At 46.5% G+C, this 15914-nt stretch overlaps 1 pseudogene; it reads left to right on the forward strand.

Annotated features, from left to right (window-relative positions):
* Positions 1 to 1083: 1083 nt before the first annotated feature.
* LOC123733363 (polysialoglycoprotein-like) lies at positions 1084 to 15713 on the forward strand (annotated as a pseudogene).
* Positions 15714 to 15914: the final 201 nt, after the last annotated feature.

The following is a 15914-nucleotide window of genomic DNA, read 5'->3' on the forward strand; positions in this document are numbered from 1 at the left end:
TGTGTGTGTGTGTGTGTGGGAGTGTGAATGTAGTGTGTGTGAGTGTGCATATGCTTTGTATACAGTCTAGTGATTGTGCGTAGGGTCAGAGCAAGACCCTTTAACTTTTTGAGGATGCGAGTGCCCATGCCACGACTGTGCGGGTGTGTGTGGACCATGTTAGGTCGCCAAGGAACAGCCCTGTTGATGTGGATGGGGACGTGCCCTCCCCTCTTGCTCCTGTAGACCACGATCAGCTCCTTGGTCTTACTGGCATTGATGGAGAGGTTGTCCTGGCACCACAATGCCAAGTCTCTGACCTCTCATCGCCTTCGTGTCGTCAGCAAACTAGACACACTGGGTCCCGACACACTGGGTCCCAACCCACTGGCTCCAACCTCCTGTCTCCAACCCTCTGGATCCAATCTCCATCTCTTCATTACTTGGTTATGAAAACTCCCTGGCCCCAAAGCACTGGCCCAACCTCTCTTCATTACTTTTTAAGGCAGACAGGTCCAGAGGGTGCGCCCCTGGCTGTCGCTCACGTCTAGATCCAGCAGAGACTGAACCAGGAACTCCATAGCATGGTGGTGGCCGTGGTACGCCTGAATAGAAACACAAACACAGTCTCAAGCAAAGTCCAGTGGTACGCCTGAATAGATATATAATCGATGTCCTATAGTAGACCAGTGGTACGCCTGAACAGAAATACAGTGCTAGACCTCTAAAGTAGACCAGAGTCTTTCAATCGGGAGCCCATTTTTGCTCCCGCCCAGCATCAACATCGGAGGTCCCTGCCAAGCCTGGGATTGAGAAACAAACACTCTACTTCTCCTCTGAGGTTGACTAACTCAAATGGCAAAATAAGGAAATCATCCTCATCATCACTGTGTAGAATATGCATGTATTTTACACGAATCAGGAATAGATAGGAATTTGGTGTGTGAGTCTGTCTGGACAGTCAACTTCCTGTGGAAAATCAACACCATGCCTGCTTCCCAGATAGCACCCTATTCCCTATGTAGTGAACTACTTTTGATCAGGGCCTATAAGGATCTGGTCAAAAGTAGTGTACTAAATAGGGAATAGGGTGCCATTTGTCATATGGAGACCACTACAGGAGCAGGTAGGCTTTACTCACAGCGAGGTGTAGAGGGCTGATGGGAGCTCTGACATCAAAGTCGTTCAGGATGTCTGTCCCTGAGCTTTCAATTAGTTGAGGAAAGACAAGGACGGCCAGTTCAGACTTGTAACATATTTACTTAGAAGGTTAGTCTAGTAGCATGTGTAACATGGTAAATCTCAGTGACCAGCCCCTGCAGACATACTGGGGTGTTGCATCCATACCTTAAACAAGCAAGTGTGAGGAAAAGTTACCAACTGGCACTTACCACATCTAAAGGTGTTTCACTTGCAATCTGGAAAAAGAACATCAAGAGTGACGATGCGTCCACGACAAACATGCAGCCACAACTTAAAACCTACTGTTGGGTTCTGAGAATATGAAATATACTAATTCATGTCACTGAGGGAGAGAGCTTAATGTATAACGTTTACATTATGTCAGGTTAGGGGTCACATCCACTTGAATGTCCTTCATATGACGAACCTCCTACAGAGCAAATGAGGAAAATATGATATATTATGATTTATGTTAGTAACAATACAATATGGGAATTTTATCCCAAAGCTACCTACAGCTAACATATACTGCTCAAAAAAATAAAGGGAACACTTAAACAACTTAATGTAACTCCAAGTCAATCACACTTCTGTGAAATCAAACTGTCCACTTAGGAAGCAACACTGATGCGAGCTGTGGCAAGAAGGTTTGCTGTGTCTATCAGCGTAGTGTCCAGAGCATGGAGGCGCTACCAGGAGACAGGCCAGTACATCAGGAGACATGGAGGAGGCCGTAGGAGGGCAACAACCCAGCAGCAGGACCGCTACCTCCGCCTTTGTGCAAGGAGGAGCAGGAGGAGCACTGCCGGAGCCCTGCAAAATGACCTCCAGCAGGCCACAAATGTGCATGTGTCTGCTCAAACGGTCAGAAACAGACTCCATGAGGGTGGTATGAGGGCCCGACGTCCACAGGTGGGGGTTGTGATTACAGCCCAACACCGTGCAGGACGTTTGGCATTTACCAGAGAACACCAAGATTGGCAAATTCGCCACTGGCGCCCTGTGCTCTTCACAGATGAAAGCAGGTTCACACTGAGCACATGTGACAGACGTGACAGTCTGGAGACGCCGTGGAGAACGTTCTGCTGCCTGCAACATCCTCCAGCATGACCGGTTTGGCGGTGGGTCAGTCATGGTGTGGGATGGCATTTCTTTGGGGGGCCGCACAGCCCTCCATGTGCTCGCCAGAGGTAGCCTGACTGCCATTAGGTACCGAGATGAGATCCTCAGACCCCTTGTGAGACCATATGCTGGTGCGGTTGGCCCTGGGTTCCTCCTAATGCAAGACAATGCTATACCTCATGTGGCTGGAGTGTGTCAACAGTTCCTGCAAGAGGAAGGCATTGATGCTATGGACTGGCCCGCCCGTTCTCCAGACCTGAATCCAATTGAGCACATCTGGGACATCATGTCTCGCTCCATCCACCAACGCCACGTTGCACCACAGACTGTCCAGGAGTTGGCGGATGCTTTAGTCCAGGTTTGAGAGGAGATCCCTCAGGAGACCATCCGCCACCTCATCAGGAGCATGCCCAGGCATTGTAGGGAGGTCATACAGGCACGTGGAGGCCACAGACACTACTGAGCCTCAATTTGACTTGTTTTAAGGACATTACATCAAAGTTGGATCAGCCTGTAGTGTGGTTTTCCATGAAAATGTTGAGTGTGACTCCAAATCCAGACCTCCATGGGTTGATAAATTGGATTTCCATTGATTATTTTTGTGTGATTTTGTTATCAGCACATTCAACTATGTAAAGAAAAAAGTATTTAATAAGATTATTTCATTCATTCAGATCTAGGATGTGTTATTTTAGTGTTCCCTTTATTTTTTTGAGCAGTGTATATATATTTAAGTATGTGATCTATGTAAATAAATAAATATATCACAGCTGTAAAACTGTATGGTGGAGGCCTACCCATTTCCCAGGAGCATTGTAAAAAGTGGATTTGGGTACAGTGTTTTTTTCCCCCCTAATATCTTTGAAGATTCTGAGACCATTAGGGTTAAACATTACAGATATAAATGCAATATATGGAGTAGAAAAGATTGCCTGCCCACCAAAGAATCAACATATGTTCTACATGGTCTATTTCTATCTGAATGTAACACCTCAATCAAGCTTGTTAATTGATCGTTAATATATGTAGCTATTTTGTGTGAACTCAACTTCTGTCAACACTTTCTCCTCAGTTTCTTGTTACCCTGTTGGAAAGTCCCAGAAGCAAGATCAAGTCTCTCTGCAGAGGAGACTTGGAGGTAAGTGTTTCTTTCCACAACCCTTCTAGCTATGTTCTTTGTCACTGTCTATGGTGCTGCTGTGTTTGACACTCATTCAACACCATAGAGTAACTCAGTCTAAATAATGTTGTCAAAGCCTTTGATTTGGTAATTTTGCTTGTGTACCTTAACCTACGTTTTTCATATCTGTCATCAAATGACGTCTCCATTGAGCATGCCCTGGCCTTGCTCCGATCCATAGGGTCTGACGCTAAACAAGACAGAGAAGGTACGGCCTGAAACATATTTACATTTAAGTCATTTAGCAGACGCTCTTATCCAGAGCGACTTACAAATTGGTGCATTCACCTTATAATATCCAGTGGAACAACCACTTTACAATAGTGCGTCTAAATCTTTTAAGGGGGGGGGTTAGAAGGATTACTTTATCCTATCCCAGGTATTCCTTGAAGAGGTGGGGTTTCAGATGTCTCCGGAAGGTGGTGATTGACTCCGCTGTCCTGGCGTCGTGAGGGAGCTTGTTCCACCATTGGGGTGCCTGAGCAGCGAACAGTTTTGACTGGGCTGAGCGGGAACTGTGCTTCCTCAGAGGTAGGGAGGCGAGCAGGCCAGAGGTGGATGAACGGAGTGCCCTTGTTTGGGTGTAGGGCCTGATCAGAGCCTGAAGGTACGGAGGTGCCGTTCCCCTCACAGCTCCGTAGGCAAGCACCATGGTCTTGTAGCGGATGCGAGCTTCGACTGGAAGCCAGTGGAGAGAGCGGAGGAGCGGGGTGACATGAGAGAACTTGGGAAGGTTGAACACCAGACGGGCTGCGGCATTCTGGGTGAGTTGTAGGGGTTTAATGGCACAGGCAGGGAGCCCAGCCAACAGCGAGTTGCAATAATCCAGACGGGAGATGACAAGTGCCTGGATTAGGACCTGCGCCGCTTCCTGTGTGAGGCAGGGTCGTACTCTGCGAATGTTGTAGAGCATGAACCTACAGGATCGGGTCACCGCCTTGATGTTGGTGGAGAACGACAGGGTGTTGTCCAGGGTCACGCCAAGTCTCTTAGCACTCTGGGAGGAGGACACAAGGGAGTTGTCAACCGTGATGGCGAGATCATGGAACGGGCAGTCCTTCCCCGGGAGGAAGAGCAGCTCCGTCTTGCCGAGGTTCAGCTTGAGGTGGTGATCCGTCATCCACACTGATATGTCTGCCAGACATGCAGAGATGCGATTCGCCACCTGGTTGTCAGAAGGGGGAAAGGAGAAGATTAATTGTGTGTCATCTGCATAGCAATGATATGAGAGACCATGTGAGGATATGACAGAGCTAAGTGACTTGGTGTATAGTGAGAATAGGAGTGGGCCAAGAACAGAGCCCTGGGGGACACCAGTGGTGAGAGCACGTGGTGCGGAGACAGATTCTCGCCACGCCACCTGGTAGGAGCGACCTGTCAGGTAGGACGCAATCCAAGCGTGGGCGGCGCCGGAGATGCCCAGCTCGGAGAGGGTGGAGAGGAGGATCTGATGGTTCACGGTATCAAAGGCAGCAGATAGGTCTAGAAGGATGAGAGCAGAGGAGAGAGAGTTAGCTTTAGCAGTGCGGAGAGCCTCCGTGACACAGAGAAGAGCAGTCTCAGTTGAATGCCCAGTCTTGAAACCTGACTGATTAGGATCAAGAAGGTCATTCTGAGAGAGATAGCAAGAGAGCTGGCCAAGGACGGCGCGTTCAAGAGTTTTGGAGAGAAAGGAAAGAAGGGATACTGGTCTGTAGTTGTTGACATCGGAGGGATCGAGTGTAGGTTTTTTCAGAAGGGGTGCAACTCTCGCTCTCTTGAAGACGGAAGGGACGTAGCCAGCGGTCAAGGATGAGTTGATGAGCGAGGTGAGGTAGGGGAGAAGTTCTCCGGAAATGGTCTGGAGAAGAGAGGAGGGGATAGGGTCAAGTGGGCAGGTTGTTGGGCGGCCGGCCGTCACAAGACGCGAGATTTCATCTGGAGAGAGGGGAGAAAGAGGTCAAAGCACAGGGTAGGGCAGTGTGAGCAGGACCAGCAGTGTCGTTTGACTTAGCAAACGAGGATCGGATGTCGTCAACCTTCTTTTCAAAATGGTTGACGAAGTCATCCGCAGAGAGGGAGGAGGGGGGGGGGAGGAGGATTCAGGAGGGAGGAGAAGGTAGCAAAGAGCTTCCTAGGGTTAGAGGCAGATGCTTGGAGTTTAGAGTGGTAGAAAGTGGCTTTAGCAGCAGAGACAGAAGAGGAAAATGTAGAGAGGAGGGAGTGAAAGGATGCCAGGTCCGCAGGGAGGCGAGTTTTCCTCCATTTCCGCTCGGCTGCCCGGAGCCCATATACTTTGAAAACTGTTGGGTTCAACATTCGACTGGCAATTCGGCCTAGACCGTGTGGAACAGATGTGTTGCTGTAGAATACCCAACTGTTCCTTTTGTTTTTTCTATAGAGTATTTAGAGACTAACGAAGTAGAATCCCAAGCTTCTCCAAACCATGGTAGCTCTCAGGCAAATGATGCCCTGTCCTCTGAGGAGAAGCTCAGGCGCATGTCCTCTGACGACGCTGCGACTGGCCCGTCTGACGACGCTAACTCTGAAGCTGCGACTGGCCCGTCTGACGACGCTACCTCTGAAGCTGCGACTGGCCCGTCTGACGACGCTACCTCTGAAGCTGCGACTGGCCCGTCTGACGACGCTACCTCTGAAGCTGCGACTGGCCCGTCTGACGACGCTACCTCTGAAGCTGCGACTGGCCCCCCGTCTGACGACGCTACCTCTGAAGCTGCGACTGGCCCCCCGTCTGACGACGCTACCTCTGAAGCTGCGACTGGCCCCCCGTCTGACGACGCTACCGCTGAAGCTGCGACTGGCCCCCCGTCTGACGACGCTACCGCTGAAGCTGCGACTGGCCCCCGTCTGACGACGCTACCGCTGAAGCTGCGACTGGCCCCCCGTCTGACGACGCTACCGCTGAAGCTGCGACTGGCCCCCCGTCTGACGACGCTACCGCTGAAGCTGCGACTGGCCCCCCGTCTGACGACGCTACCGCTGAAGCTGCGACAGGCCCCCCGTCTGACGACGCTACCGCTGAAGCTGCGACTGGCCCCCCGTCTGACGACGCTACCGCTGAAGCTGCGACTGGCCCCCCGTCTGACGACGCTACCGCTGAAGCTGCGACTGGCCCCCCGTCTGACGACGCTACCTCTGAAGCTGCGACTGGCCCCCCGTCTGACCATGCCTTTGAGGAACTGTTCGCCGCTTCATCGGAGCCCCCGTTGACCACAAACATGGATATCTGACGTGGGACATGGTGCTCGGGGTCCATGCAAGAGTTCATGGGTACTCTAGTCCAGGTTGTCTGTGTGTAACTGCATTTGCTTGTTTTGGCTCAATTAAACATTAACTGTAATACTTGTGTCCTCAGTATTGTTTTGGCGGTTCCTACTTGGCAACATTTATTTTGCATTATAACCATGCTTTGGCCTCAGCAATATATTAATACTTTGACCCCTGTGTTTAAGCTACATTTGCTCAGTGTTGGTCAATTTATGCTAGTAGCATCACATGATGTGGAATGGGTTCTAGTTCATTTTAACTTGATGGTTGTGGAACACAGTGTCTGGGGTTGGTACATATGAGGATGTTGCTAGAATCGGGGTTTCAGTGCTAACTAATATCACGGTTGTCAACTTGCATTTAAATTACTCTGCTGGGTGTCTTCTCTCCTGACTGACTTGGTTTCCTATTAGTGAATGCTTACATGTGAAACCAGCTCTCGTCTCATTAGCCCATCGTTTTGGCGGTTGGTCTTCATATCCCAGTGACAATCCAAACTTTCAGGTTAAATAAGTCAATGCTAACCTGCTTTAGCTGGCAGGCTGCTATCAGGTCCTAGCTCTCCCAGAGTTGCTTGTAGCGCCTCTAACCTAGGGTTTGATGGGGGGGAACAGTTTTACCAGGATTTCCCACCCACTCCGATTACATGGGAGAAATTAACCGGTTAATTTCTATGAAAAGCGTGAGGTGAAGTCTGTTCATACAGGCCTTCTCTATCCGCATGATCAACGCTCGGGGTGTGCGTCGTACTTATAGTCGCCATGAATTCAAAGAGCATGTACACGCAACCTTTAAATGCAGTTAATACAGCAACAAAATTGGCTCCAACTTTTGAGCTACCGGTAGGTATCTGCTTTAATTCAAAACAATTTCTGTGGCACCGCTTTACTCACTTATGCCAACCTGAATTCAGCCTGTTTTGAAGCAAGTTAAACCGTTACGGCCTATGCAAATATTTTGTTTGCTACAGGGTAGGCCTTCCAGGTTATTTTATGTAGCAGGGGCGAAAATTGTTATCAACTTTGGAGGGGACAATTACATAATTTTCTCGAGCAATTCCTGAGGGGGACACAAAGTAGTGCTGTTACACACAGCCTACGTTGTAATATGGTAAATGTATATTGAGGAACCAAAGAAATAAGGTGTTTGCCGTACTCCTAACTACCGGTACCCAAAACTACACAACTAATCACAACAGCAATACCATTGCCTTTAACAAATCTTAGTTCAGTCGAGAGTGGGGGTATCCATGGCATTTTCCAATTATGTTCCTATTTTACAAGTCAAAAAAATTTAACCTTTCATAATGTTGCCAAACAAAGACTCAACAAACTTACCTGAGACTCCCTGTCTCTGCCAGTCTGTCCCCAGCTCTGCTGTCTGTGTGCCATCTGTTGCCTGCTCTGCCTAATGACATTGTGAAACATTTTCATTAGCATTTCACTTCTTTCTTATGAACATTTTATCAACTAGTCTTTGAGATATTAGGTTATAGGGTTCTTACTTTGCATTTTGGTGTACTGAAAAATACTCTGATGTCCGTCTTTTTTCTTTTTCTGCCATTTTTCTAGCTGGCTGGCTACACACACACACACACACACACACAGTGTGTAGGTTATTTACAGTAGGAGATGGGCTTCTATCATATCTTCTATCATTCTATATGGGCTTCGATCTAAAAGGTAGCTAGCAAATGTGAAACGGATTGCAGTGACAAGAGTTGACAGCTGTATGAGTTCACCATTTACACAACATATGCTGCAACCTTTTGTAATTTTAACCGTTTGTTTCATATTGGCTGGCTTCCAACAATAGCTGAATTTGCAAAGCTAGCGAGCACATATTCCGTTTCAGTGGTGTTTGCTATAATCTTTGCTACCCGGGTTAAATAAAGGTGAAATAAAATAAATAAATAAAAGTTCCCTTGCGACAATTTAGCTTTTGCAACGAGACCATTACATATATTTAAGACAATGGTAGAAGAGAGTGTAGTTCTGTTCAGTTTGGACTTCAGTTTATCGCTAACCTTATCACAGGGACTTTGAAGCACTAACTTACATTGCTGATCTTGGAATAAATTGACGATAGCAAAGATTCCATCTTTGACGACGCCACATAAATGGAATAGGTACTAGCTAGCTTAATAGTTAATATTTGCGCGCTAGCTCTGCAAATTCAGCTAGTGTGTGTGTGTGTGTGTGTATGTGTGTGTACCCTGCCAACATAAAACAAAACATTGCAATGGCGCGATTGACTGGATTAACCTCATGTCAGTCACGTGCCTTTCAGACAGTAGATACGAACCCTCTGTTACCTTGCCAACTAAGGAACTGGCAGTGGATCAAACCATTGTGAGGCAAAGGGTGGGGGGTCGCAATCTTTTGAAACTGAAAAAAGCTCTATTAAGTGTCTATAATCAGCACAATTGCTTTCATTGCGTATTATTCATATTATTTAAATTACAGAGTTATGTTTACAGTGATATATTGGGGGGACAAATCATATTTTTCCCAGGATGGGGGGGTCGTGTACCCCCCGTCCCCCCTGGGATTTCCGCCCCTGTTATGTAGCCTACGTTTGTGTATTGAATGTTATTCTACATTTGTTTGTCTGGGTCTTGAGAATCAGTTACCCTTTCTGACCAAGTCTGTAAAATAATGCGAGAACTGGGGGTATTTTGTCTTGAATAAAAGTAATAACGGAGAAGAATGGCAGGGTCTTGACAAGTTAATTTGATTGTGTAGGCTCACGTTTAATTTATGCTGTGACTAAATTAATATTAACTTGATAATGTACTTTATTGCTGGAGAACAGATGCAATAGGTAGGCCTGAGAAGATTTGATGTAAATATAGCCGAAGAATGGCACATGATAAACTGCGGGTTTAGATTCACGTGCAATTGATCAACTGCGGCGCTATCCATTGTGCTGAATCTCCGCTACAGCGTAACTGTTAGATTATCAGAGATTCAGATTTGTTTCCTCTGACAAAATCATCACAATAACCGAAGTATAAACAGCCACAACCTTCCCAAATTCCCTTGATAGCCAGGTGTAAGGGGAGAGGAAAGGACCAAAATGCATCTTTCAGTGAAAGGTAGGCTACTGTAATAACCTCATATTTGACCCGTCGGCCAACAGTGCCTCATAGACCGGTTAAAACTAGGCTACATCAATGAAATAGTGTGGTGACTTTGAGTTGATTAAAAAGCAACAAATACAAGAACCCATTAGTGTATATTTCTCCATGTAGAGTGGTATAATCATGTTGGATTTTATTCGCTGCTTAACACCCTGCATCCCACAGCTGGCTTGCTTCTGAAGCTAAGCAGGGTTGGTCCTGGTCAGTCCCTAGATTGGAGACCAGTTGCTGCTGGAAGTGGTGTTGGAGGGCCAGTAGGAGTCACTCTTTCCTCTGGTCTAAAATAATATCCCAGGGCAGTGATTGGGGACATGTGCTGTCTTTCGGGTGGGACGTTAAACCGGTGTCCTGACTCTCTGTGGTCACTAAAGATCCCATGGCACTTATTGTTAGAGTAGGGGTGTTAACCCTGGTGTCCTGGCTAAATTCCCAATCTGGCCCTCATACCATCACGGTCACCTAATCATCCCAAGCTTACTATTGGCTCATTCACCCCCCCATCCCCTGTAACTATTCCCCAGGTCATTGCTGTAAATGAGAATGTGTTCTCAGTCAACTTACCTGGTTAAATAAAACATATGCTTCTAAATAGCACTTTCGGTTTGAACGGGAAGCCTGGTAATTTCTTGCAATTTCCTCAGGAAGGAAAATTGGTAGGTTCTCTGGAAAAGATATGTCTCTACATGACCAATTATGCCTACCCTCCTCCCCCAGCCATTGGGATGAACTTTGCGGGACCCCCACCCGAATACTCTACCAGGTACGGACGAGACATGGAGACAACTGTTCCTTTAATGTTTTGTACTCGTCTCATTAAAAATGGATTCATACTAAAGACTAGGTCAGAATACATTTGGACTCCCTCGCTCTTTGTCTTTCCCTCTCAAATCAACTCTTTACCGTGAAATGCTTGCTTACGAGCCCACCCCAACGATGCAGAGAACAAAACTATAGAATATATATATATATATATATATAATATATATAGTACCAATCAAAAGTTTGGACACACCTACTTATTCAAAGGTTTTTCTTTATTTTGACTATTTTCTACATTGTAAAATAATAGTGAAGAACTCAAAACTATGAAATAACACATATGGAATCATGTAGTAACCAAAAAAGTGTTAAACATATCAAAATCTATTTTATATTTATATAGACTCTTCAATGTAGCCACCCTTTGCACACTCTTGGCATTCTCTCAACCAGCTTCACCTGGATTGCTTTTCCAAAAGGACAGATTTCCACCGGTCTAATGTCCATTGCTGGTGTTTCTTGGCCCAAGCAAGTCTCTTCTTCTTATTGGTGTCCTTTAGTAGTGGTTTCTTTGCAGCAATTTGACCATGAAGGCCTGATTCACGTAGTCTCCTCTGAACAGTTGATGTTGAGATGTGTCTGTTACTTGAACTTTACAGCAGAGGTAACTCTGGGTCTTCCTTTCCTGTGGCGGTCCTCATGAGAGACATAGCGCTTGATGGATTTTGCAACTGCACTTGAAGAAACATTCAAAGCTCTTGAAATTTTCCGGATTGACTGAACTTCATGTCTTAAAATAATAATAGACTTTTGTTTCTCTTTGCTTATTTGAGCTGTTCTTGCCATGATATGGACTTGGTATTTTACCAAATAGGGCTATCTTCTGTATACCACCCCTACCTTGTCACAAAACAAGTGATTGGCTCAAACGCACTAAGAAGGAAATAAATTCCACAAATTAACTTTGAACAAGGCACACCTGTTAATTGAAATGCATTCCAGGTGAGTACCTCATGAAGCTGGTTGAGTGAATGCCAAGAGTGTGCAAAGCTGTCATCAAGGCAAAGGGTGGCTACTTTGAAGAATCTCAAATCTCAAATATATTTTGATTTGTTTAACACTTTTTTGGTTACTTCAGGATTCCTTATGTGTTATTTCATACTTTTGATGTTCTACAATGTAGAAAATTGTAAAAAATAAATAAAGAAACCCTGGAATGAGTAGGTGTGTCCAAACTTTTGACTGGTACTGTATATATTGTAACACGAGGAATAAAATACCCAAGAATAAAGCTATATACAAGGAGTACCGGTTCCAGATCAGTGTGCAGGGGTACGAGGTATTTGAAGTAGATATGTACAAGAAGGCAGGGTAAAGTGACTAGGCATCAGGATTGATAATAATAATAATAATAGCAAAATAAAGAACAGAGCAGCAGCTGCAAATGATGAGTGTAAAGTTGTGTGTTTGTGAGAGTGTGTAATGTGGATGCATGTGTGTTTGGGTTGTGTCGGTTTGTGTGTGTGTGTGTGTGTGTGTGTGTGTGTGTGTGTGTGTGTGTGTGTGTGTGTGTGTGTGTGGGAGTGTGAATGTAGTGTGTGTGAGTGTGCATATGCTTTGTATACAGTCTAGTGATTGTGCGTAGGGTCAGAGCAAGACCCTTTAACTTTTTGAGGATGCGAGTGCCCATGCCACGACTGTGCGGGTGTGTGTGGACCATGTTAGGTCGCCAAGGAACAGCCCTGTTGATGTGGATGGGGACGTGCTCTCCCCTCTTGCTCCTGTAGACCACGATCAGCTCCTTGGTCTTACTGGCATTGAGGGAGAGGTTGTCCTGGCACCACAATGCCAAGTCTCTGACCTCTCATCGCCTTCGTGTCGTCAGCAAACTTGACACACTGGGTCCCGACACACTGGGTCCCAACCCACTGGCTCCAACCTCCTGTCTCCAACCCTCTGGATCCAATCTCCATCTCTTCATTACTTGGTTATGAAAACCCCCTGGCCCCAAAGCACTGGCCCAACCTCTCTTCATTACTTTTTAAGGCAGACAGGTCCAGAGGGTGCGCCCCTGGCTGTCCCTCACGTCTAGATCCAGCAGAGACTGAACCAGGACCTCCATAGCATGGTGGTGGCCGTGGTACGCCTGAATAGAAACACAAACACAGTCTCAAGCAAAGTCCAGTGGTACGCCTGAATAGATATATAATCAATGTCCTATAGTAGACCAGTGGTACGCCTGAACAGAAATACAGTGCTAGACCTCTAAAGTAGACCAGAGTCTTTCAATCGGGAGCCCATTTTTGCTCCCGCCCAGCATCAACATCGGAGGTCCCTGCCAAGCGTGTGATTGAGAAACAAACACTCTACTTCTCCTCTGAGGTTGATTAACTCAAATGGCAAAATAAGGAAATCATCCTCATCATCACTGTGTAGAATATGCATGTATTTTACACGAATCAGGAATAGATAGGCAATTTGGTGCTGTCTGGACAGTCAACTTCCTGTGGAAAATCAACACCATGCCTGCTTCCCAGATAGCACCCTATTCCCTATGTAGTGAACTACTTTTGATCAGGGCCTATAAGGATCTGGTCAAAAGTAGTGTACTAAATAGGGAATAGGGTGCCATTTGTCATATGGAGACCACTACAGGAGCAGGTAGGCTTTACTCACAGCGAGGTGTAGAGGGCTGATGGGAGCTCTGACATCAAAGTCGTTCAGGATGTCTGTCCCTGAGCTTTCAATTAGTTGAGGAAAGACAAGGACGGCCAGTTCAGACTTGTAACATATTTACTTGGAAGGTTAGTCTAGTAGCATGTGTAACATGGTAAATCTCAGTGACCAGCCCCTGCAGACATACTGGGGTGTTGCATCCATACCTTAAACAAGCAAGTGTGAGGAAAAGTTACCAACTGGCACTTACCACATCTAAAGGTGTTTCACTTGCAATCTGGAAAAAGAACATCAAGAGTGACGATGCGTCCACGACAAACATGCAGCCACACCTTAAAACCTACTGTTGGGTTCTGAGAATATGAAATATACTAATTCATGTCACTGAGGGAGAGAGCTTAATGTATAACGTTTACATTATGTCAGGTTAGGGGTCACATCCACTTGAATGTCCTTCATATGACGAACCTCCTACAGAGCAAATGAGGAAAATATGATATATTATGATTTATGTTAGTAACAATACAATATGGGAATTTTATCCCAAAGCTACCTACAGCTAACATATATATATTTAAGTATGTGATCTATGTAAATAAATAAATATATCACAGCTGTAAAACTGTATGGTGGAGGCCTACCCATTTCCCAGGAGCATTGTAAAAAGTGGATTTGGGTACAGTGTTTATTTCCCCCTAATATCTTTGAAGATTCTGAGACCATTAGGGTTAAACATTACAGATATAAATGCAATATATGGAGTAGAAAAGATTGCCTGCCCACCAAAGAATCAACATATGTTCTACATGGTCTATTTCTATCTGAATGTAACACCTCAATCAAGCTTGTTAATTGATCGTTAAGTCATGTTTGTCAGGTAAACGGTCATTAGTGGCCTATATAAGCCTCATACAGGCCATGGGAAGACATTACCTGTTGATAACACAGACTATTCTCATGATCATGGGAGGTGTGAGAGAATTGCTGCTCTTTGTGATGACTGTGGGGGTTGTCAAAGGTTGGTTCACTAACGTTTTATTTGGATTGAAGGGATTTGTTTGGGAAATATGCTTAACTTTATAAGTTGGAGATTCAAATTTGACTGTCTGTTTCTTCCGCATTGGTCATCTATTATTAATATATGTAGCTATTTTGTGTGAACTCAACTTCTGTCAACACTTTCTCCTCAGTTTCTTGTTACCCTGTTGGAAAGTCCCAGAAGCAAGATCAAGTCTCTCTGCAGAGGAGACTTGGAGGTAAGTGTTTCTTTCCACAACCCTTCTAGCTATGTTCTTTGTCACTGTCTATGGTGCTGCTGTGTTTGACACTCATTCAACACCATAGAGTAACTCAGTCTAAATAACGTTGTCAAAGCCTTTGATTTGGTAATTTTGCTTGTGTACCTTAACCTACGTTTTTCAGAGCTGTCATCAAATGACGTCTCCATTGAGCATGCCCTGGCCTTGCTCCGATCCATAGGGTCTGACGCTAAACAAGACAGAGAAGGTACGGCCTGAAACATATACTTTGAAAACTGTTGGGTTCAACATTCGACTGGCAATTCGGCCTAGACCGTGTGGAACAGATGTGTTGCTGTAGAATACCCAACTGTTCCTTTTGTTTTTTCTATAGAGTATTTAGAGACTAACGAAGTAGAATCCCAAGCTTCTCCAAACCATGGTAGCTCTCAGGCAAATGATGCCCTGTCCTCTGAGGAGAAGCTGAGGCGCATGTCCTCTGACGACGCTGCGACTGGCCCGTCTGACGACGCTACCTCTGAAGCTGCCACTGGCCCGTCTGACGACGCTACCTCTGAAGCTGCCACTGGCCCGTCTGACGACGCTACCTCTGAAGCTGCCACTGGCCCGTCTGACGACGCTACCTCTGAAGCTGCGACTGGCCCGTCTGACGACGCTACCTCTGAAGCTGCCACTGGCCCGTCTGACGCACGCTACCTCTGAAGCTGCGACTGGCCCGTCTGACGACGCTACCTCTGAAGCTGCGACTGGCCCCGTCTGACAGAACTCGCTACCTCTGAAGCTGCGACTGGCCCCGTCTGACTGACCGCTACCTCTGAAGCTGCGACTGGCCCCCGTCTGACGACTCGCTACCTCTGAAGCTGCGACTGGCCCCGTCTGACGCGCTACCTCTGAAGCTGCGACTGGCCCCGTCTGACGCTACCTCTGAAGCTGCGACTGGCCCCCGTCTGACGCAGCCTGCGACTGGCCCGTCTCGCACCTCTGAAGCTGCGACTGGCCCCCGTCTGACGACCGCTACCTCTGAAGCTGCGACTGGCCCCGTCTGACGACGCTACCTCTGAAGCTGCGACTGGCCCCCGTCTGACGCACGCTACCTCTGAAGCTGCGACTGGCCCCGTCTGACGACGCTACCTCTGAAGCTGCGACTGGCCCCGTCTGACGACGCTACCTCTAAGGAACTGTTCACCGCTTCATCGGAGCCCCCGTTGACCACAAACATGGATATCTGACGTGGGACATGGCTCGGGGTCCAAGAGTTCATGGGTACTCTAGTCCAGGTTGTCTGTGTGTGTAACTGCATTTGCTTGTTTTGGCTCAATTAAACATTAACTGTAATACTTGTGTCCTC

Source organism: Salmo salar, chromosome ssa02 (assembly GCF_905237065.1).
Source record: "Salmo salar chromosome ssa02, Ssal_v3.1, whole genome shotgun sequence".
Lineage (NCBI taxonomy): Eukaryota > Metazoa > Chordata > Actinopteri > Salmoniformes > Salmonidae > Salmo > Salmo salar.